The 24,588-nt window shown below is 42.3% G+C and overlaps 1 protein-coding gene across 2 annotated transcripts in view; it reads left to right on the top strand.

The window, feature by feature from the left end:
* Positions 1–14,668: 14,668 nt before the first annotated feature.
* Positions 14,669–24,588, top strand: part of PIK3R6 (phosphoinositide-3-kinase regulatory subunit 6) — a 47,682-nt gene continuing 37,762 nt past the window's right edge. For both annotated transcript variants that reach the window (XM_067463828.1, XM_067463827.1), the window contains exon 1: positions 14,669–14,999. The gene's annotated coding sequence lies outside the window, so the exon portion shown is untranslated. The remainder of the gene's footprint in view (positions 15,000–24,588) is intronic.

The raw sequence follows: 24,588 nt of genomic DNA on the forward strand, positions 1-24,588 counted from the left end.
TGGTTATAAAGTGATTTCCAGCATGAGACACTGTGGTTTGCAGTCTGTATTCAGTAAGAGGCTTGTGAAAAATAAATGTACACCCTATATTTATGCATCTTCCCCCTTCTTCCTGTGCAGATATTTGAAATTAATCTGGATAGTTCTGTATGCTGGAGCATTTTATTAACATGTGCAAAAGCTGCCTCCTGGAGTTTAAGCTGTATATAGTCATCCATGTAAATTCCCATGTCATAATTTTATTAAATTTTGTTAAGAAAAGGTATAATGCAAGTTGTAAAATTATTTGTATAATAAAGAAGCGTTTTATTAAGTCATGTTTCCATATGTTTGTTTGTTTAAATGTGTGTGTGCACCCACACACAATGGGCTGTCTTCTGTCACCTGGCTTCACCAATTATTTCTTGAGCAGTTTAATGCTTAAGTGAAATCTTGTAGCTGCTTTTTAGCCTAGGAATCAGCTTCATTTGGAAACATGCCACATGGCTCACCCACTAAAAGTTGCCAAAAGACTCTAGGCAAATACATTGACATCACTGAAGCTTTGACTGTTGCTAGAAAAGTACTCCCTGTACAGCATGGAGGGCCAATTTCCAACCTCCAAGCCAATGTGGCATAGACGTTTGAACATTGAATTATGACTCTGGAGACCAGGGTTTCAACATGCCCACTTCTATGCCGCTCAATCCCCAGTCAGCAATTTAAAAAGACCCCTCTAGGTAGTTCTGGGGAAAAACAATGTTATGGTTCACATCCAATTTTCCTCACTTATGCTTTGTCACTAACATGATTTATGTTTGCTTCTATTTTATTTTTTTATGCAGGGAATCATTTTCATATTAAAACACAAGTAAATAAGTGGGAAATGTTTGCTTTAAATATATAGTTTCAAATAAATAAAAAGAGGTAATGCCATGTCATGGTGAGGCTGTGGCAGAGGTTCTCCAGCTTTTTCAGTCGCTGAGCCCATTTTGAAGGAAAGGTTTCTGGTGGAGCCCAAATTATATATTATATATTATGTGTATGCATATTTCAGGCATAGGAAAACTTTTGGACACAAGGGGCTGCATTGCATTTTAAAACTTGACAGATGGGCTAGGCCAGCGTCGGATGGAGAATGTTTGTGTAAACTAATTTAAAAATTGCACAAATTTCTATGCACACTGCACATATCATTTGTAGCACAAAAAAGAAGACAGACAGACAGACAGAAATACTACAGTATTTAAAATGAAGAACAATTTTAGCCAGCATAAACTTAACAGTACTTCAGCGGAAGACTGCAGGCACCCAGTCCAACCCCCTTCTGCCATGTAGGAAAAGCACAATCAAAGCACTCCCAACAGATGATCTTTGTAACAACAACAACAATAACAGAACCTCCAGGGGCCATCCAGACAACTTCCTTCTGCCTTGCAGTAAAAGCACAAATCAAAGCCCCCTCAACAGATGGCCATCCAGCCTTTTGCAGTGCTTTGGTAGTGGGGGAGCAACCAGCCAACTGGTGCCTTCTTCCCTGCTTCCATGCACTTGGACGGAGAGGAGGAGGAGGAGGAGGAGGAGGAGGAGGAGGAGGAGGGAAGTACAGAGTCCCCTGACTGTGCTGTACACTTCAAGAACTACTGGGCTAGGGAAATAAAAGCTCAAAGCTTTATTTGCCCTTGAAGATTTTGAATGAACATTGAGTCAGTTACTATGCATGGCCTATCTTACTGTGCAGGATTACTCTGGAAATAAAATAACATGCAATTGGGAAAAGAATGAGTACTACTTAGACTTTCTTGGAAAAAACAGTTGTGGACTCAAAATCAGAGTTGGATCGGACTCCAGAATTCATCTAGCCCAACTCCTTAGTCTGACATAACTTATTTTTTATAAACTCTGGCTTGTTGTTAAAGATGGTAGCAGTATTTTCTAAATATTTAGAAACCAACTCTGACCTCTCCTACAACCTTTTCTGTTATTGTATCCAGCTGACCTAGTGTTAGGTGTTACATGTGAATGTAAAAAAGATAGGTAATGAGCCAAATGACAATGAAATTTTGCAACAACTACTGTAAAATGTTTATCTGCTCCTTGTTTTTCCCCCCAATAAGAATTATTAAAAGTATATTTTTTTTGCCTAAATCTACTGGGAGAAATCTTGAGGTTTTTAAAAAATGTGGATATGGGAGAAGGTGGAAATGACCAATTTTTCCAACCAGAGGACTACATGTGCCTACACCTTAAAAGTCTGTATCTGAATCTTTATATGGTATTGGCTTAGGGTTGCCTCTTCTTCCCTGGCAAACATGCACATTTTCATGCGGTTAATTGCTTCTGAATTTGGCTTGTGCAAATGGGTTAGAATTTCTCTTATGATAGAAATATGAAACAGCACATTTCTTCATTCATTTGAATTTTCAAAAATAGATGCAAGAGAAAGCAAAACGGATTGATTTTTCCCTTTGGTCACAATAAAAAGGGAACAGAATGGAATCTGTTCATTATGCAGCAGACTATTGTAGCTGGAAAATTCCTAGTTATACCTTGAGGCATGTATAATGGGTTAAAACAGGCTAGGTGATTCATTACCCCCTAAATATTAACTTATACCTAATGTGATACTGTATCTCCTACAAGTAATTTTTCCAAATGTGTTGCATATATTTTTTAAGTTATCATTAAAGGAGCCTCTAGTCTCATCTCTAGGCTCCAAAGGCTTAGCCAAATAAAGCAGCTGTATATTTCTCAGGCCTCTGGAAAACCAGTTTCTCAGAATGATTAGAGTCTTAAGGATAAATTATTCATAGAGTTTTATGCTATCCTCAATAATCCTCTATAACAGAAAAACTGAGGCTGGAACAATACTTGCTTGGATTCAAACACTTGGCTCAGTAACTCACAAATTGGGTGCTCCACATTGGTTGTCAGAGATGTCCCTCCTTTGTATAAAGGAAACCAGCAATGTGTCCATCTTGGCTAACAATGGAGCTAGGCGGTTTCTGAGTACCTAAGCCTTATGGAATGTCTTATTTTGGGTTTTTTTTTTGTTTTCTGATCAAAATACTTAAATGTTTTCTTATGTCAAAACATATAACATGACACAGTTGTGTTGATACATCATCTATTCACAGATCTATATCACCCACCCCAACCCCTTCATTCATATACTGCATTTCACCAAATCTAGGGATCTCCTCACTAGAGCATGGATTCACTTTAAATCCATTTCTTCTCTTGCAGAATTCTGGGGCTTGTAGTTTAGGGAGGAGCCTTTAAATTGCTCAGCCAAACAGTTCCTAGGCCTCACTAAACTACAAACCCCAGAATCTAAGGGGAGGGGGAGGAACCAGATTTAAAGTGGATCCATACTCTAGTGCAGTGGATTTCCAACCTTTTTTTTTTTTACCAGGGACCTCTTGACCAGGGACCTCTCTCCAACATTAGTACCAAAAGGGTTACAGATCAGTTGTTGGTCAACTTTAGATTTAGTTTGGTTATTTGGTGTTCTGATTCAAAAAATTGCATTGGATAGAGCACATCAGCTCTAGTTTCTGATACATCATACAGAACATATGCCATCCAGTAGTCACCATCTACTCATCCACGGAAAACCATATTTAAGAAGCCTCAGGATTATAAGAGGGTTTTGCAAGACCAGTCGTTCTCATTGCAATGGTCTAGTAACGGTGAGGCCGCGGACCATATTTTGGTTCTCGCAGACCACTGGTGGCCCACGGACCACAGGTTGGGAACCACTGATCTAGTGTGATGAGGCTGCAGGATGCCATCAAGTCCCCTCTTCTTTGAGCTTTGATTTTCGGAAAAAAAGATTTTTTTATTATTCCAAGAAACCCCATTTTTGGAGCTTTGATTTTAGAACAAATATTTCCCTTAAAGAAACCATACTCCATACAGATCTGGAGCAAGGCAGTTGTAGAAAAGGGGAAAAACCAGCTGAGAGATTGGGAGCAAGGCAATGAAGAAAAGGAAAAACCAGTTTAGATCTTGGGAATAAAGCATCAGAAGGAAAGGGGGAAATCATCAGAGAGTCTGGGAATAAGGCAGCAAAGAAAAGGGGGGGGGGGGATCCAGCTGAGAGATCCGGGTGAAGTTTGATAGATCCCTGCTTGCGCCATGCTGGCATTGCTCCCACTCTCTCAGCCTCCTCTATCACTCCTGATCTTCTTTGAAAAATGAGAACAACTGCAGATCTAGGACAACGGTGATTCTAAGGCACACACTCCTTTTTTTAGCCTTGAGTATTTGGAGTGAAAGTGCATCTTAAAATTGGTGAAATACAGCGCTGTTATAAAAATACAGGTTTGTCAATTCTGTTCTTTTTAATTATTCTAATTTCATCAATTACATTTAATCGTTGTAATATATTTTCTAGCTGTTCATCCCCAAGCTTTCTAATTGCTCATCAACAATTAGAACCACCATTTGGTGGTTTGAATTCACCATTAAATTTACACGTAAAGCTAGTAAATGGCTTCCATGTATTATATTATATTATGTATTATATTTATTTTCCTTTTTCTCATTTTAACGTATCAGTTAACTTTTCCAATAGGGCTATAGCCCATATTCTGTTTAACCAATTCTTTATTGACAAGTGCGCTAGCCTTTTCCAGGTTTTGATTATTTTGAATTTTACAGCACATAAGATTTTTATTTACCAAATCCTTATTCCTTCTTTGAAATACCAAAATTATTAGCAGGGCACCCCTGTTATTTTGGCTTTTATTTCCTAATAAAGACACTCAAATGAGATCCATAGAAAAGTGGGGAGGGAGACGCATATTTGGAGTATCATCATGGAAGGAAAGCAAAAACACTAGAGGAAAACAATATATTGTGAGGTGTGGTAATTTTAGTATGCTAGATTTTCTGACTCAGGCTCCAGATTTCTACTTCAGCTGATGGGAGGACACACACCACTGTATTTATACGAGGAAAATGGTAGAAGGAAAAGCTTCCACCCTCCCCTCTAACCAACTCTTCCTTAACCCACCCTATTGCTGTTCCCCTCCCCAACAATAAGTCTACTCATAACTTGTACAACACCTTGATTCTCCATCAAAATGTAGATGAGAAGCAGTCAAGACCACTGTGTGAATTTGTGCTTGCACCTATCCTGTGATTAACATTTCATTCTCCTCAATACTCCCCCTCCCCCGCTCCCTCGCTGCCGCCCTCCAAACCAGCATGACTGAGCTCCCACTTGCTCACTTACAGGAAATGCTCAGCATTACCATATTTCCATCCCCCTCGACTCTGAACCCACAAGATCTACCAGTCAGAGCTTGGTGCTAAAGATGTACATTTTGCATCCATTGAGATGCCTCTGCTACAATATATTCATGATTTTTTTTCTTTTTGCAGGAGTCAATTACATTTCAAGTGAGGAGGGCCATCAAAGACTTCTGATAAGGTAGCCTAGGACACAGCAGTGTTCTTTCTTCATCTTGTTGCCTTTTTGTTTGAAGACTGAGAGGAAGAATAGTACAGCAGGCAATCATTCTCTTGTTTTTCTTACTGAGCACAAGACGCACAAGAAAAAGCAGGTCTTCACATGTGTATTGCTGGACCTGTTTCTTCTTGTACCTGTGGATCTTATATATGCTTGCCAGTACCAGTCTGTAATTTTGTCATACTGGGTACAACTCTGCAATTGTTAGCTCTAAGTACAGTGTAAAGGTACACGTGGATCATTTTCCACGTTATGTCTATTCTCTGGCAATTCTGAGACATCTCTCCTGCGTGAGGACCCATGCCTACACAACTGGTCAGCACCATGCTTTACTTTGCTTCAGTGATTCCTCCATAAATTTGAAAACAAAAATACACAGTAGTGCAGTTTACTTCTCAATGCACATGGCAAGCCTATTCCAATCAGTGCTGACCTACATACCTCAATTCTCAAAGTACTTTTCACTTTCCTTCCTCCCAATTTTTTTTGGACATGTGTCTGTACAGTTGGCCATGTTGCTGTCCTCCAAATGTGGGATGCTTGCTCTGGTAAGCAAGGAGATAAATTCCTGGTGTGATGTAGGGGAAATTTTGCATGCTCTTGGGGAGGAGAGGATAGGGACTTGAAAAATTATGTTCAATAGGTTTTCCTTCAAATGACCATGCACCACCCGCTTGCAATTCCAGTTTGGGCGGCATGGTGTAAAACTGGGGAAGATAAAGTCCTCCAGGCCACTATGATGCTCTGAGGAATCTAGGCACAGCACATGCACATACACAAGCATTTTTGAACCCAGCCCCAAAGCTGTATACTGACAGATGAAAAGGACCGATATATTGGGCCATCTCATCTGAGGTTAGGTGATGTGTGATGGTTTAACAAACCAAAGCAAGGAAAAAAAATATTTGAGTGAAAGAGAACAGCCCTTAACATGAACAGGAGAATTGTTCCAATATTTTGCAAATACGCAGAGAATCAGGTATTCTATCCTTAAAAGCAGAGATTGATCTCTGGATAGCTTTCTCTGGGTATCCCTTCAAAAATACACCCAAGAGCAGAATCTAGAGCAGGCCTGCACAACATACGGCACACGAGCCATATGCAGTCCGTGAAGGACTTCCCTGTGGCACACAGAACGCAGTCAGGGGAAGGGCCAACCAGCAAAGGGGAATATTTGCCCCTTCACCAGGGGAATGGTGCAAGGCTGGCAAAGGGGCTGAACTCCCCCTCACTGATTGACCCTTCCCCTGATTGCCCTCCTGGTCGGACAGGCAGAGAAAGGGCTGACCAGTGTCAGCCAAGCAGTGGTTCTCAACCTGTGGGTCCCCAGGTGTTTTGGCCTACAACTTCCAGAAATCCCAACCAGTTTCCCAGCTGTTAGGATTTCTGGGAAATGAATGCCAAAACATCTGGGGACCCACAGCTTGAGAACCAATGCTGAGCTTTGTGTCAGCTAAGAATGCTGACAGAAGAAAAGCTTGTATGAACCTTTCTCTGAGGCAGAGTGTTAATCACTCAAGGCAACCATTTATTAATAACTAGTTTATGTACCCAGCACTGTCAGATATGCATTTTACGATGCTATTTATTAAAAATTCTCATTGTTAGCATTATAATTTTATTATTGTGAAGTGATACAAACTTGAATGCATTTTGGGGGCTTTGTTATTGTTTATATTTAATTAGCAAAGTAATTTCCCAATTAATGTGATTTCACAACACATACAGATCTTGTATAATCAGTGTCATTAATTGACATAAATTAAAATGTCATTTTTAATAATATGGTTTATTTGCAAAATAGTTTATTCATTAATTATGGTTTTACCTGGAAAGTGAGATGCTAAAAACCTATCTGCAGCCCAAAGAGACTTAGCCTATTTTAATGCTGGCCTTTCTACTGACAAGTTGCTCAGGGTTGGTCTAGACTCTAGAGCAGGGGTCCACAAACCTTTTAAACAGAGGGCCGGGTCACAGTCCCTCAAACTGTTGGAGGGCCGGATTATAATTTGAAAAAAAACCCATGAATTCCTATTTATGCTGCACATATCTTATTTGTAGTGTAAAAAACACTTAAAACTATACAATAATTAAAATGAGGAACAATGTTAACAAATATAAACTTATTAGTATTTCAATGGAAAATGTGGGCCTTCTTTTGGCAGATGAGATAGGATTGTTGTTGTTATGTACTTTCAAGTCATTTCAGACTTAGGTTGACCCTGAGCGAGGGCTGGGTAAATGACCTTGGAGGGCCGCATCCAGCCCCCGGGCCTTAGTTTGAGGACCCCTGCTCTAGAGCCTCCCCATTAGTTCCTCCTATGGAAAAGCTGTTGTGTTTAGTGCCAGAAAACAATCCATCCCTCTACAGCACCAAAGTCCAACTGTAGTGCCCTTGAAGGCAAAATGACACCAGGGTCGCAGTAGGTTCATCCAAAAAGAAAAATTATTTACTCTTTACAGAAGAGCTTCAGCAGAGAATATAATAAACAGATTTATCCAGATGTTACAGAAAATATAGTCTTTCAGCATTAAAAATAAAATATAGCTTAATTCAGCAACTTAATTACAAAACAAATGGTCCTTTCCAAAGAGCATTGTATCAACAATCTGCAAAAGAACAATAACAGAGCTGACACCCCCAACAGCAGTTTGTAAAGAGCTCTAAACGGTATACTGAAACTTCTATAGTTATAACCTGTGGATTGCAGCAAGAAAAATCACTTGCATCTATTAACCCATGCAACACACCTGCATGTGTACCCTTTCTTTCTTTACACACACATCTACCTTAACCCTGGTGTTGATCCTTGCAAAAACTCACCCAGTTTTCTGTAAACCTTAACAAAAGAGACCTCTGCTAGAAGACCACAATGTGATGGGTAACAACTTCCTCCAGAGGAAGATGAAAAAGTGTCACCTACAACAAGAGTGTCAAACTCATTTTCATTGAGGACCATACCAGTCTTATGGTTGCATTCAAAGGGCAATTAAATCCATGGATGGAGAATCCATAGATACAGGGGGCCAACTATACTTTTTTACATTATAGCTTTTCAGCTGTTACCCAATTTGGGTATCCAGATGTTATTGAACAACAACTCCCATCATGTTTGATTATCCGCCATGCAACTGGGGAGAATGAGAATTGCAATACAAATGTATTTCTGGCTCTGAGATTGGGAAAGGGTTAAAGAACATTTTAAAATTAGGCACCATATCCACAAACCTTGTATCTAAATTCAAACTCCATAATCCTGTCTTCCAGATGTTACTGTATCACAATTCCCATGTGTTCTAGTCTTAATGTCTAATGATGAGGAATACATGAGTTGTAGTCCAGCATCTGAAGGGCCACATAAAATGACATGGTGGGCCAGATTCGCCCCATTGGCTTTACATTTGAAACATGTATCTTACAACTTGTAATGCTCTATTAAGGCATGGCCATTCCTGGTGATAGTAACACAAACCCCGTGGTTTTAAAAACCATGGGTTTTTTTTCCAAAATAATGGAGTAAAGGGGCTTTTAAAAATTGCATGAAAGCCTTCAGATATCTGAAATAAGTGCTTTCATTTTGAAACAGGAGCTATATTGTGTGTTCAAACAAGACTGTAAATTAAGGTAAGGTTAGGTTTTGCATTTGTGGATGCAACCTAACACAGCCGTATAGTGGCACTGCCATCAGATATGGAATTAAAATTAGTATAGAGATTGAACATCCCTTATCCTGAGTTCCAAAATCTGAAATATTCCAAAAGTTGTCTATATGGATGGCTGAAAGAATGATATCTTTGCTTTCAGATGGTTCAGTATAAACAAACTTGGTTTCATGCAAAAAAAAATTAAAACAGTGTATAAAATACTTTTGGGCAATTTATACAAGGCATGTATGGAACATAAATGAATTTCTGGTTTACACTTGGGTCACATTTCTAAGGTATGTTATTATGTATATATAAGGGAACCTCAACCTGTATGTATTGAGTTCTGTACATGTGAGATTCTATCACAGAAGAAAAGACCTGTGCCGCTGAAACAGATTTGATGCATTCAGTTTTGAACCCTGTCTTTTACTGTTGCTAGTAAATTACTTTTCTTGTTACTACTATTTATCTTTCTACTTTTTTATTCCCTACTAAACCTGTTCATAGTTTTTGCTTTCCATGCCTAAGCTTTACCTTGTTTTTGGTGTCTGGCAATCTTCCAAATAAGTGGAGAATGTGTGTGTGTTTGCATGTCTTCTTGGAGTCAGGTAAGGTGATCTGACCTCAAGCCAGTGGACGTGTCTACTTGAAAGGCTTCCTGCCCTGTGTCTGCAGGAAGGTCTCGCTAGTAAACATCTCCCAACCCACTGCGGTTGAGATCATCTTGTATGACGATCCTACTGCCTCTGAACCTTACAATGTTATGTGGCTGAACTAAAGCATATTCTGTGGAATCTCAACTCAAATAACTGCTCCAAGCCTGACTTGGAGGGCAGCCTAAAGATTTTTGACAGCAGCTGTGGTCAAAGGGCCTTGAGAAGGGAGGGTGATTCTCTAAGACTCAGACACAGTGTGCTGGGAGGCTGGAATGTGGAAAAGTGGGGCTAAGTCAGAGATTGCACCAGAGACTGGTGTGAAGGTTAATGGAGAGGGACTGCTGCCAGCTATCTTGTTTGAAATTTGTGTATTAAAGAACAGAGTGCCAGTTTGAATATTGGACTCCGGGAGATGAAGCTTGATATCTCCGCTCAGTCATAAGCACCCTCCAGGAGGATCCTCCAATGGCACAATGATTAAACTCTTGTGCTGGCAGGACTGAAGACCCACAGGTCAGAGGTTCAAATTTGAGGACAGCATGGATGAGCTCCCTCTGTCAGCTCCAGCTCCCCATGCAGGGACATGAGAGAAGCCTCCCACAAGGATGGAAAAACATCAAAACAACTGGGCGTCCCCTGGACAGTGTACTCTGCAGTTTCTCAAGTTGCTCCTGGCACGAAAAAAAACCCACCAGGAGACCCTGAGCAAGTCACACTCTCTCTGCTTCAGAGGAAGGCAAATGCAAACCTACTCAGAAAGCAAAAAAGATGGACAAGTTTAATAGGGAATAAAAAAGTAGAAAGATAAATAGTAGTAACAAGAACCCTGTGAGGTCGGTTGGCCCAAGATCAGCTTTACCCAGTGATTGTGAAGTCAAAATGTAAAAACCATGGGCCTCAATCATGGAGAGCCCTGTCTGGTGAGCTAACAGCCAATCTTTTCCAGACAGATAAAAACCCAGCAGGGTGAAGACAAACGACAGAAGCTTTAATTACAATCTGCAGAAGGGATGTAGCTTCCAAGGTCTAATTCCAACACATGAGCCTGGCTATGCTGTTTGGAGATGATGCCAGATGTACACACAAACTCATTAAGCATCTTGCTTTTTAAGGGCATTTAAAAAACCCCAAAATGTGACTTTAAAGGGGTGATAGCGTAGCTCAGGCAACACGATATAGTGGTTTGGGTGTTGGACTATGACTCTGGAGACCAGGATTTGAATCCTTAATCAGCCACAGAAAGTCCCTGGGTAACTTTGCACAAGTCATACTCTCTCAGCCTCGGAGAAAGGCAAGGACAACCACTTTGAAAAAGCTAAAGAACACCTACCAATTATGTAAGCATGAGATAAGGCCTTAGCATATTTCAATCTCGCCCTTACTGACACTGATAGGAAATGTAGTTAGGTGTACTTGGAAGGTCAAAAGGTTGGGGATGTCAACAGAACTAAACCCATGTTTACTTGCAGCATGCATTGTATTACTTAGCTGACATGGTTTCAAGATGAAGAATACAGTAACAACCGGTGGACCAAATAAAAGCACCCCCATAAGAATTCTGCCATTCCCCTGAAATTTTCATTCAGCTCCAAATATTTAGCACTCTAGAGAGTGAGATATTGAAAACTGTTATTTTATTTATTTACTACATTTATATCCCACCCTTCTCAACCCTGAAGGGGACTCAGGGTGGCCTTACAAAGACAACAATTCAATGCCATATATTAATACATTGATAAATAAACGAAAACATTATAGCCAAACCCATTAAAACATAGCATTAAAACATCAATTAAAATCACATGATCCAAATTGTATTCCAGGGCCGGGACTTCTCACCATGGCATTCCTTTGGTTACTTTTCCTGTTCCTTTCCTTTGGCTCAAATATCCAGACTGTATTCCAAAATGGAAACTGGAGTTCTTAGTTCCTGAAATGCTAGAAATTTGAGGACTGAAGGAAAATTTCATTGAGAGGGCAGAATTCATATAAGGCAGGGATTCTTCAACTTTTTTAGCTGCTGAGCCCTTTTTGAAGCAAAAGTTTCTCAAGGAGCCCCAAGACATGTATGTATGTATGTATGTATGTATATGCATGTGTGTGTGTCTATCTATCTATCTATCTATCAGGCATGGGAAAAAAATTTGACCACCATAAGCACAATCAAAGCACCCCCAACAGATGGCCATTCGGCCTTTATAATAATAATAATAATAATAATAATAATAATAATAATAATAATATGAGCAAACCCAGGGGGGCATCCAGTCCAATCTCCTTTTACCATGCAGGAAAAGCACAAACAAAGCACCCTGAGTGGTAGGAGGGAACTAGGGTTTTGGAAGAAAGCAAGGCAAGGGGGAAATGATCTGGGCAGTGAGAAAGGTGAGGAAAAAAGGCTTGGGGGCGGGGGGGGGGGGGCAAGGGAGGTGAAGGAAAGAGACATTTGGCATCAAGAGAGGCAGATTGAAAAGGCTTTTGGTGGTGAGGGAGGCAGGAGGAGCATGAAAGAGGAGGAATAACGTGAAGGAAGAGAAGGAGAGAGGAAGAAAGGCGAACGGTGAGGTCCTCAGTATGGTTCACAAAGCCCCAAGGGCTCTGTGGAATACACTTTGAGAACCACTGATATAAGGCAAGCCTTGCCTGTAGCTAAACCCCTGGATGAGCTTATAGACATTGGTCATGTAAGGATTCAGGGTTGTCTAGAAATGGTGTAAGTCAGGAATTTCCATGATTGACCTCTGCACCTTTCCTTTCACTTGTGTAACAGCAGGAGGAGCCACTTCATGGTCCTGAATGCACTCCTCAAGGATCTCCCTTGCAAATTAAGAACTTGTGCATGGATTTTAAGAGAGCCGAAGATAAGAAGTAAAAATGACAAGGCAATGAGTGTGAAGCTTGTAGAATATTTCTTCTCATATATTTAGTAGGTGTTTAATAATACGAGTTTCTATCAAGTAGGATGTTTGTTGTGGTCTAGTGTGTGTGTGTGTGTGTGTGTGTGTATACACACACACCCTTTTTGTTGTTTTTATGGGGGGATATTGTTTTTACTTTTTGGAACCCTTCCCCCCCCCTCCTCATCTATTGTTTGTATTGGTTTATGTACTTTGAAAACAATGTTTGGTGATAGTATGATAGCTGGGTCCGGAAGCTCCGAGCATTATGCACATTCTGCAATGGTGGTTGTGAATAAGGGAAGGGGAGAGCAGCACACTGAGGGTGGGAATATACTTCGTAGTTGCATTTGGTAGAAGGATAGAAAGGAGGGGATGGTTAGGATAAGGTTTAGGGTAAGGTTTAGGGGTAGAGTAAGGGTTAGGTTTAGGGTTAGGCTTAGAGTTAGGGTAAGGTTTATGGTATGGGGGTAATAGTATGAAAGCTGGGTCTGGAATAGTATGAAAGCTGGGTCTGGAGCATTATGCTGTTTGCGCTTTGCACCTTTGGGAGTGCTGTTTGCGCAATGCAGAATGGAGCACATATATCATAGAAGGAATGTAAGAGTTCTTTAATGGTAAAACCTTTACCTGAACCCTTGCCCTTACCCTTCCCTTATTCACAACCGCCGTTGCGGAATGAGTGTAACACTTGCAGCTTCCAGACCCAGCTATCATACTATCACTGGTAAGGGTTCTGGTAACGGTTCTACCATTAAAGAACTCTTACATTCCTTCAGTCGTTTCTGACTCTTTGTGACATCATGGAGCGCCATTACCTTCCAACTGGAGCATCATCTATTGATCTACTCACATTTGCATGTTTTCAAACTGCTAGGTTGGCAGAAGCTGGGCCTAACAGTGGGAACCCACCTCGCTCCCTGGATTCGAACCTCTAACCTTTTGGTCAGCAAAAGTTCAGCCTCTCAGCGGTTTAACCCATTGTGCCATGTTGTTGTTCATTCGTTCAGTCGTTTCCGACTCTTTGTGATTTCATGGACCAGCCCATGCCAGAGCTCCTTGTCGGCCGTTACCACTCCCAGTTCCTTCAAGGTCAATCCAGTCACTGCAAGGATGCCATCCATCCATCTTGCCCCTGGTTGCCCCCTCTTCCCTTTTCCTTCCATTTTCCCCAGTATCATTCTCTTCTCCAAGCTTTCCTGTCTTCTCATGATGTGGCCAAAGTACTTTATCTTGGCCTCTACTATCCTTCCCTTTAGTGAGCAGTTGGGCTTTATTTCCTGGAGGATGGACTGGTTGGGTCTTCTCGCAGTCCAAGGCACTCTCAGCACTTTCCTCCAGCACCAAGGTTCAAAAGCATCTATCTTCCTTTGCTCAGCCTTCCCTCTGGTCCAGCTCTCACATCCATAGGTGACTATAGGGAATACTATTGCTTTAATGCTTTATTATTTGCTTATGGGTTTATTGTGTATTGTATGTTGTTGTTTGTCGGTGGCCTTGGCCTTTGTAAGCTGCATCGGGAGATTTTGCGGGGTATAAATAAAGTTAATAAAGTTAATAAATAAATAAATACAATTAACTAGGCGGATCTTGGTTGCCAGTGTGATGTCTCTACTCTTCACTCTTTTATCGAGATTGGGCATTGCTCTCCTCCCAAGAAGGAAGTGTCTCCTGATTTCCTGGCTGCAGTCTGAAGGGGACAGGGCTAAAGAGAAAGAGGTGGGCCAGAAGGGAAGGAGAAAGGGGAAGCTGCCCGAGGGGAAACTGGAGAGGGCTCCTGGCTCTTCAGGACTGCGAGGCAGAAGGAATGTTCCGGGGCGGGCCACACCTGCAGAAACAATCCCCTTGCGAAGCCACAGGCAGGAGCCCTTGAACGAGCCCCCCCCCCCCCCGCACCGCGGAGCTTTGGGCCAAGTGGGGCGGGTGGCAAGCCCTGCCCCGCCTTCCCTTAGCAACCCGATATTTGTGTTTTCCCCTGCCTTTGGCAATGGACCTTTCCCTGGTCGGGGCCACTCCCGGGAGTCCCGGGGCCGCTCTTGCTGCGCTGCGCGGGGATCTTCCAGCGAGGAGCGCGCCGCTTGGGGCGCCTGTCCACACCTGCCTCGCGGGCGGAGCAGCGGCGAATCCAAAGCGCGGCCGCCGCCTCCTCCTCCCTCCTTCTCTCCCTCCCTGCCTTCCCTTGAGCTGAGCTCGGCGCCAAGTAGGAGGGAAGGGGAGCCAGAGAGAGAGAGAGAGAGACGCGCCGCCGAGAAGAGACTCCCTTGAGCCCGGGAAACTTTGCAAAGGGAGGGAAGAGGGCGCGGGCGAGGCAGAGCGTGGCTTCCAGGGCGCCTGGGACAGGTAAGAGCTCCGCGCTTTCCTCTGGGGGGCTGGGCGGCGGCGAAGCAAAGCGTGCAGAGGGATTTACAGCCTCAACAGCATCAACAAGTTGGGATATGCTGTCTCAGAGGGTGGTGGGGCCTCCTCCTCTGGGGGTCCTTAAGCAGAGGCGGGATGGTCATCTGTCGGGAGGGCTTTGGTGGGTCACAGAATGGGGTTGGACTGGATGGCCCTTGAGTCTCTTCCAACTCTGGGATTCTTTTGAGTCTCACAACAACTCTTCACCAACGTTGGGGCTCGATTTTACTTTAGTGAAAACTAGAATATTATTATTATGATTTGAAATGTAAATAACAATAACAATAAAAATATGGCAGTGCGCCTTTAAGTTGTCTCTGACTTATGGGGCCTGTCAGGTAGACCTAGGGCCCTTCCACACAGCCCTATATCCCAGAATATCAAGGCAGAAAATCCCACCTTATCTGAGAAGATCCCACAATATCTGCTTTGAACTGAGTTATCTGAGCCCAGGGAGTTGTGGCCTGATCTCCAGAGTCATAGCCCTATGCCCTAGCCATATCACCATGCTGGGGGTCAGTTAAAACATACACAAAGGGAATGTAGAAATAGAATTACACTGTTTGCTGCACTAAAACAATTCAGGTCCCAATAAAAGGCTTTCCAGTGAGATAGAAAACACTAAAATTCAGTTAAAACAGTACAGCAACACTTTGCCCATTCTTTGAAAATGTTCTGTTTGAAAAGGTGGTCCAAATAAAAACTGTTTTAGTCTGCTCAGGGAAGGGCAGCAGGGAAGGGGCCATCCGAGTCTCTCAAGGGAAGGAGTCCCAGAGCCCAGAAGCAGCCACCGAGAAGGCCCTCTTTCTTGTCCCCATCAACTGCATTTGCAGTTATGGTAGAACTGAGAAAAGGGTCTCTCCTGAGGATCTCGGAGCCTGGATTGTCTCCTATGGAGAGATATGGTCTGCTGGAAAGGGTGGATCTGAGCCATATAGAGATTTATAGGTTACAAACTAGGCCTTTCAACTTGGACTGTGGCTCCCCTTTGCCAGTACAGCAGAGCATACAGCACAGCTTACAAAGTTGGACAGCAGGTTTGGGCTGCCCCTTTTTGGGCTCGGCTTAGCAACAGGATGCAAGGTGTGTGGCCATGGTCACCTAGGTCACAAACTGTCTTGGGCTGGCTGGAGGTTTTTGAAGGACATGGTGCCATGATCGGAATCAACACAAGAATCTGTCCCTCGAGCCCAGGGATGCATTTGTGGGATCCTTTTCATGAATCTCTTCTGATTTGGGGAGGGTGAGTGAGGAAGGGAGGGGGACTTAGTTTTCCTATGGGGTGGGAGAGGGAGTGGTGAAAGAGAGCAATCTCTTCCTCTGTCTGCCAGGGAGCAGCTCCAGGAAACCATCCCAACAGGATATCTATGCTTCCTTTTCCGAAGTAGATTGCCTGTGCAAGAGAGTTTGTTTGTCCTATTTTGGAGGTAGGAGGAGGGGACACATCACATACATGTTGCTTGGATCCTGGCAGAGACAGGAGGATGAGGAGAAGGGGCAGCAGGACCAGGAATGATGGGCCTTGTGCCTAGAGACCGGGAAACAGGTGGCCCCACAGGCTCCAGGGGAAGCGTGAACAGGAGCCACCAGCACTGCCGCCTCTGCCCATCCTCCTCCCCAGAGCTGGGAAAAGTTGTTTGGTTCTCCATCTGCTTCTTCATTTTGCAAGCTGGAGGCATGCTGGGCTCCTTTCCCTTCTGAGCTTGTCACCAGGAATTGAAAGAATAGGAAGGGAGAGCTGCAAGAAGGGTTGCAGAGTCCGTCAGGAACAAAAGTCCATCCAAACTCTTGGAGTATTTGGTATCTGTATCAATCAGGATGCAGTACAGTTAGCGAAGTATCAGTTTGAGCTACAAAATGGGAGAAATGCTCATGGTGCTTATGTGAGGTTTAAAAGGGGGAAACTTTAATAGTAATAATAATAATAATAATCATCATCATCATCATCTGGCACAAGCCAGTAAAGGTGGTCCCAGTGGTGATCGGCACACTGGGTGCAGTGCCTAAAGACCTTGGCCTGCACTTAAATACAATTGGCGCTGTCAAAATTACCATCTGTCAGCTGAAAAAGACCACCCTACTGGGATCTGCATGCATTATTTATTTACTTTATTTATATACCGCTGTTCTCGGCCCTTAGGCGACGCACACACATTATTCACCGATACATCACACAGTCCTAGACACTTGGGTCCAACATGTGATCCAATGCAACAGCCAGCATTATTATTATTTGAAACACAAGATTAGTACACAGCAAACAAGGTCACTACCTTGTTTGCTGTGTACTAATCTTGTGTTTCAAATAATAATAATAATAATAATAATAATAATAGGGGTTTTTTTTGTATCTCACCACCATCAAGCCGGCTTACATGGGGACAAGCCCAGTCAAAGAGAGATTAAACTATAACACAATTTTACATATAAAAACATCATAAACATCATAAAACAAATTTATTATCCACAAACAACCAATAGCCTAACATAGAGGCCATGTACTGAGCTAAGGGGTGAGGCAGGGGCTTGTGCAATGCAGTTGCAAGGAGAGGGCTGGTGGGAAAGTGCAGAGCCAGATGATAAGTTGGGCTAGAAGGGCCAAGTCAATAAGAGTCATACAACTATAGGGCAGGGACAATGGTAAAGTGCAAGAAACAGATATTGAGATGTGGCTGGATGGGCCAAAAGTGTCTGGTGAACTGATCACTCAAAAGCACCATGGAATAAAGAGTAATTATCCTAGAAATAGGAGGAATGAAAATTAGAAGTCTATTATAAAAAGAGAAAGAGACCGAGGACAAAAATTTAACCACAATGAAGAAGATCAGGGGTCTACAAACCTTTCCCTTCCTTATCTTTCCTTAGATCTTTCTCTTTCCCACTCCCTCCCTTATATCCCTCCTCCCCATCCCTCCCTCTAACCCATTCATATCTCACCTACTTTTACCCTATTTCTTTTAACTATAGTGTATAAAATAATATTCAATAAACATATTTATTGTTTTGGGAAATCCACCTGGGATAGGGAAGGAGATAGATAAAAGAAGATTAGTGTATATAAAGTCCAACAGATGAACCTCTAAAGTTCTTGTGGAGGAGTAAACCATCCTGAGGCAGGAGGAGTCTCATGGATGCTCTTTTCCCAGACAAAAGACTACAATTTGTATAAAGGGGGAAGTGACCTCTATAGCTAGAAGAAAGTAAAAAGGCTTGAGCATAGATTCAAGAAAGAAATAGAGGTGAAACAAAAGGGCAGTCATGTTCTCTATAATTCCCTTTGCCACTAATCACTTTATGCAAGCACTGATGCTGCTTTGCTTCCAATGAAACAACTTATGCAACTGCTGGGTTGCTTTACAGGGATGTTTTTCCTTCCAAAGTCAGCATGTGTTCTGGTGGAATGGTGCCCTTCTGCTGCCATGCCCCACCACAGCTGCCAGTGCTCCCCCTTCATTGCTATTTATAGGTCATTCGTCACAAATATACTCCACACACACACACCCCTGGGTCTTCCCAGGTGAAGGTGTAAAGGGGCTGAGGAAAGACAGGTTGGGAGGTGGGGTGGAAAAAATTACAGTATGATTGTAGCATGGTGCATGGGCTGTAAAGGCAAATCTCCACCTGTGCACTGAATGATGAACATCCTTCTGTGGAGTTGACAAGCCCGCCAAATTTCACTCCAAATGGTGAAAGCAAATCTCCTTAGCTGCATTGTAAATATGCAACATCAAACACATCTGCTTCCTCTTGCACCAATGGCTTCAGGGTCTGTGGGACTGTGAATTCACTCCAGAGCTGGAACTCTGAATAGAGCCAACCCTGAATAGAGCCAACATGATGTAGTGGTTTGAGTGTTTGAAAAGGACTCTGGCCCTTTTAGACAGGCCCTATACCCCAAGATCTGATCCCAGTTTTTTTTTTTTTTTGCTTTAAATGATTATATGAGTCTGCACTGCCAGATAATCTGGGATAAACGGAAAACCTGAGATCAGATCTTGGGATATAGGGCCTGTCTGGAAGGGCCCTCTGAGAGAACAGAGTTCAAATCCCTGCTCAGGCATTGCAACCCCCTAGGTGACCTTGGGCAACTTACAGTCACTCCGCCTCGGAGGAAAGCACAGGCAATGGCAATCTCTGTTTGAACAAGTCTGGCCAAGGAAGCCTCATGATACGGTCATCTTAGGGTTGCCATAAGTCAGAAATGACTTAAAGGCAGTAACAAAGAGCAGACCCATCGAAGCTATTGTTGAATGGTGAGCCAACAAGGAGTTAAATCCACCCGATTTAGTTTTTTTATTTTGTATCAAAAGGATTGCATAAATAAGTATAAAACTGATAAAAATAGAGCACAAGTGGCTAAATATTTTTGACCAATAAACAGCAACTGCAACTGCATTGTCTGATTTAGTGAATTTATTCTAGACATGAGTAAGATTAAAACTATAGCCTTGGTTTTAGTCTGAACTTAAAGAAAGTACTGTGCTCATGTGCTGACTTCCCAGATAAATCTGAAACCTTGAATAGCTGCTTTAAAGTGAAGAGTAGACCCACTGCTCCTTTGATCTGAGGGCCATACCTATCACACATATGTACATACAAACACATGTGCTTATACCCAAATATGCATGCTGCATAGGCATATGCACATGCCACACTCAGAGATCATCATGAAGATGATCCACATATTTGTTGGTTCCATTGAAAATGCAGTGTTTGGATGCAGCATCTAAGATTTAAAACATGCAGATGTGTTTTTAGTGTGCTTAACTGGGGGAGGTTTCTGAGACATAATTGCATTTCTTTTGCTTGCGGTGAGTTTCTGTTGCACCAGAATGGTTTCTTATGGGGCGGGGACGCAGCTGCAGCTGTCTGTAGTGTGATGGCAAAATCTCGCTGCTGTGTCAGAACTAAATGGGAAGGTGATAGAGTACAGCCACATGCAACATAACCCTCTGCCAGACACACAGCCACCTCCAAGACAAATTCAAATTGCTTCATAATAAATCCAGATTTATCTATTATGCCACAGAAGAACAACAAAATCACAGAGTGAGCAAAAGCCAAAATCTCTTCAAATTAAGCAGCACTGAAAGTTGGAGGACTTGTCCCCTCCTGGTTAAGAGTCATAGGCAACTGAGTAGTTTGAATTTGTGACTCTTCAGACTGCATTAGAACCTGTGTAGAATTGGGATTTGAACATACGATATGCTATAGGATGAACTACAGTTCCCAGTTTTCCTCACAATTGTCCAGGGGTCCACAAACTTTTTAAACAGAGGGCCAGGTCACAGTCCCTCAAACTGTTGGAGGGCTGGATTATAATTTGAAAAAAATAATGAATGAATTCCTATGCACACTGAACATATCTTATAAACAATACAATAATTAAAATGAAGAACAATGTTAACAAATATAAACTTCTTAGTATTTCAATGGGAAGTGTGGGCCTGCTTTTGGCTGATGAGATAGGATTGTTGTTGTTGTGTGCTTTCAAGCCGTTTCAGACTTAGGTTGACCCTGAATGGGGGCTGGGTAAATGACCTTGGAGGGCCGTATCCGCCCCCCAGGCCTTAGTTTAAGGACCCCTGCAATTGGCTATGCTGGCTAGGTTTCCTGGGCCTTGCAATCCAACAATATCTGGACATCCATATTTTATCCTCACTTGCTCTACAGTGCGAAAGGATCCTGTGTTAATATTGCATTACAATACTTAATTAAATTCTGCAACGGAGTGCTGTTTTTCTTTATTTGGATGGGAAGAACACGAGAAGGAGGAAAGGTGATTGCTTCCCCAGGTGTGTGCGCGCGCATAAGTGTGTGCATGCAACGCAGTGCTGCAGTAATTTGTAGCTGCTTTTTGTAAAGAGATTTGGCAAGGGATGTTGGAAATTTTCTTCCTTCAGTTGTTTTCTGAAACTAGAAATGGAAATGGGAGCAAGGAGTTTTTAAATTTTCACTGACAGTTGCTTCCTGAAAGCTATTTTCTTTTTCCTGAAAGTAATTAAATATGACGTGTTTGAAGAATTCTCCAAGGGATCATTAATGTCCAGGAACCAGGCGTCTGCACATCCTTCTGTGGTTATAGAAATATCCCATGTGCAACAGACTTCAATGTTTTACAGAGCTTGGAAAATTTGTGGTAGAGAGTAAGGTGCCAGTACATGTACCAGAAACCTCCAGCTAGCATGGCCACTTATTTTGGATAGCTGCTAAGAGATTCTGGGAGTTGGTACCTGAAACATAACACAAGTATTGGTATTTTGATGTTAAAAAATAGTATGCCAGCACTCATTGTTTCAGTTCCCTTGGTGCCTCCTCAGTCTACTTGCATTGCATATAGTACTTTCTATCCAGTCCCAACAGAGTGTCTCATATTCTGTTATTTCTTCTGTTCTGAGCCCAACTACTGCTTCCTCTCTGCAGTGCTATGCAATCTTCCTTTATAGTAGGTCTCAGAGTAATGAATAAGATATACTTGTCAGTGAACATTTAGAGGAAGGGGCTGTCAGCTTAAGTAACAAGTTCAGGATCGAGAAACTAGATCCACTTTATGTTTATGTTTTTGGCAATGGACCAAAAACTCTGCCTATTCATGGTGCTTTGAATGCTTTGAATGTGAATTTGGCAGAGGGTTGGACTGGATGACCCATGAGGACTCTATGATTCTATACTGTGATTCTATAGAAAAGGAAAGGTAGATGTGGAGTGGAAGAGTCTGGTCACAGGCTGGGGATTGAGTCTTGAGCTAGCCAACCATTACAATTCCCCATGGTACATAAAATTACTTGCAAATGAGACATGTGTTATGGAAAATATAATAAGTAATTGTATCATTTAAATGATATATTTGAGACTTTCATGTTCCACCCACAGATGGTTTCAGTGCTGTTTACAACAGCATTATGAGATTGTTTAAGTAAGACCTAGTCACCTGTAATTGAATGCTGACTTTCAAACCAGTTGTGGCCTGTGAGAATCTGGAAATATAAACAAGTATTTCTGCTGCATTCTTATTAATATTACTGGAGAGAAAAAGGGCAGGAAATTAGGAGAAGGGTATTGCTTTACTTTATTTTCATATAGAGAAGTATTATGAATTGTTCCAATTTCTTAGCAAAATTTATGTTGGAATCATCACCTGTTCTGCACCTACTGCTATATTTTGAGGTGTGAGCAACAACTTTAGCTTGACCTAGATGCTTTTAAAACGTGTTGAAACTTAACTCCTGTCCTCCCCAGACAACATGGGTGGGGGTGGTCAGAGCCTAGGCAGTAATCTGAGGAAAAGCAGTTTTGGGATCAGATTAAGTGAGCTCAGTTGAAAGGGCCATTTTCCAGTGATGGAGATGGAAACCTTCAAACGCTTTGCTGCAGTAGATAGGAAGTTGATGTTCAGATTCTGAGTTGTAACCCCCCCCCCCCAAAAAAAAACAACAACCTGTACCATGCTCTGTCCTTCAGACGTTAAAGCTGCTTACCAGCATTACTTTGTTGTTTCCAGCAACAAACTTAGAACATGTTTTAATTACTTGTACATGTACAGTCTTTAAACACCTTCTCTGCACTGGCTCATTAGATTTTCTAGAGATGCTTATATATTGGTATTCCAAGATGCACACATGAGAGAGGTTCCTAATTCCTATATGACATGAATGCTTCAGGAAAACCAGTGTACTACACATATACATATTCTATATAGTCATTTTAGTTTAAAAATCAGCTAAAGAAATCTGTGTCAACTTGTCCATAGGTCAAAGGCTTCACTTTAGCTCTTATCAAAAAAAGGAACCCCCTCACCCTCAGTCCAAATTCCTTTCTCTTTTCCCCTTCACTCACTCACCCCCCCCCCACTTCCCCCTTTTCTCTATTATACACACACACACATTATTGGGAAAATATCTTAATAAAAATTAATAAAAATTAGTCCATCCTCAGAGAATCTAAAAGAAGCACTGAGTCCCTCTGCTCTTTCTTGGTGGCACTGTGTCTGGCCTTTGAATGCCTGGGTAGGGTCATGGCAGAGGTGGCCAGGGGTGGGTGGCCCCCTGAGTCAGCATTACTACTTTCTCCTCTCTGATCCTCAGTTTATCCGTGGGTTGTATCAAAATGGGTAATCTGAGAGAGAGTGTATGACTGGCTGAAAATCATCCAGTGAATTTCATGGTCAACTTCAGCATAGCTCTCCCAAGTCGTACACATCACCTTTCGCTCTTTGTGTCCTGTTTGTAATTTCTCCTCAGTATCTTTCTAGTCATTTTACGCAGTCTATTGACAACGGCAGCTAGAAGAATTGGTAACACTTGAGCAAAAATTAAACCATCTCAAGAAACGTCATTGGTAGAGAGGGGCAAGTTAGTCAGTTTCATTTTATCTCACATATGAACATTTTCAGTTCCAAGTTCTTTTTGACAAGTGTGGAGGCGAATGTACAGTATATATGAATTTGAATCCAGACAAGACAGAGGTACTCCTGGTCAGTCGTAAGGCCGAACAGGGTATAGGGTTACAGCCTGTGTTGGATGGGGTCACACTCCCCCTGAAGACACAGGTTCACAGTCTGGGTGTGATCCTGGACTCATCGCTGAGCCTGGAACCCCAGGGGAGCATTCGCACAGTTAAAGCTTGTGCGCCAGCTGCGCCCATATCTTAGGAAGTCTGACTTGGCCACAGTAGTCCACGCTCTTGTTACATCCTGTATAGACTACTGCAATGCTCTCTACATGGGGTTGCCTTTGAAGACTGTCCGGAAGCTTCAACTGGTCCAACGGACGGCAGCCAGGTTGCTAACTGGAGCATCTCTCAGGGAGCATACAACTCCCCTGTTGCGCCAGCTCCACTGGTTGCCAGTCTGTTACCAGGCACAATTCAAAGTGCTGGCTTTGGCCTATAAAGCCCTAAATGGTTCTGGCCCAACTTACCTGTCCGAACGTGTCTCCCCTTACGAACCATCGAGGACTCTAAGATCATCTGGGGAGGCCCTGCTCTCGGTCCCGCTTTTGTCTCAAGTACATTTGATGGGGACGAGAGACAGGGCCTTCTCATTGGTGGCCCCTGGGCTATGGAATGCCCTTCCTAGGGAGATTAGATCGGCTTCTTCGCTCCTATCATTTCTGAAGAATCTGAAGACATGGCTATTTGAGCAGGCATTTGAGAATACTGAGTAACGGATATAATAATGGAATAACTATATGACGGAACCTGACATTGTTTTAATGAGTATTGACTGAAGTATGTTTTATTATAATGTTTTGATTTTATTGTTGTTGATTTTTTATAATGTATATTGTATTTATGTTTTTGGTGGCATTGAATTTTTGCCTTGTAAACCGCCTCGAGTCGCCGGAAGGCTGAGAGGGGCAGTATAAAAATATACTATATATATATATTGGTAAATTCTAGAGGGTGTGTGAAATGGCACAGAATCTAATTCTGTATGGCAAAGATGTTTGAGAGATATTCAAAGTCAAACTTTGAAGATTTAAACTTCATTTCAAGCCCTTTGTTTAGCTGGCAAATATATCACTTTCACTTA

The sequence above is a fragment of the Anolis sagrei genome, chromosome 2 (genome assembly GCF_037176765.1).
Source record: "Anolis sagrei isolate rAnoSag1 chromosome 2, rAnoSag1.mat, whole genome shotgun sequence".
NCBI classification, from domain to species: Eukaryota; Metazoa; Chordata; class Lepidosauria; order Squamata; family Dactyloidae; genus Anolis; species Anolis sagrei.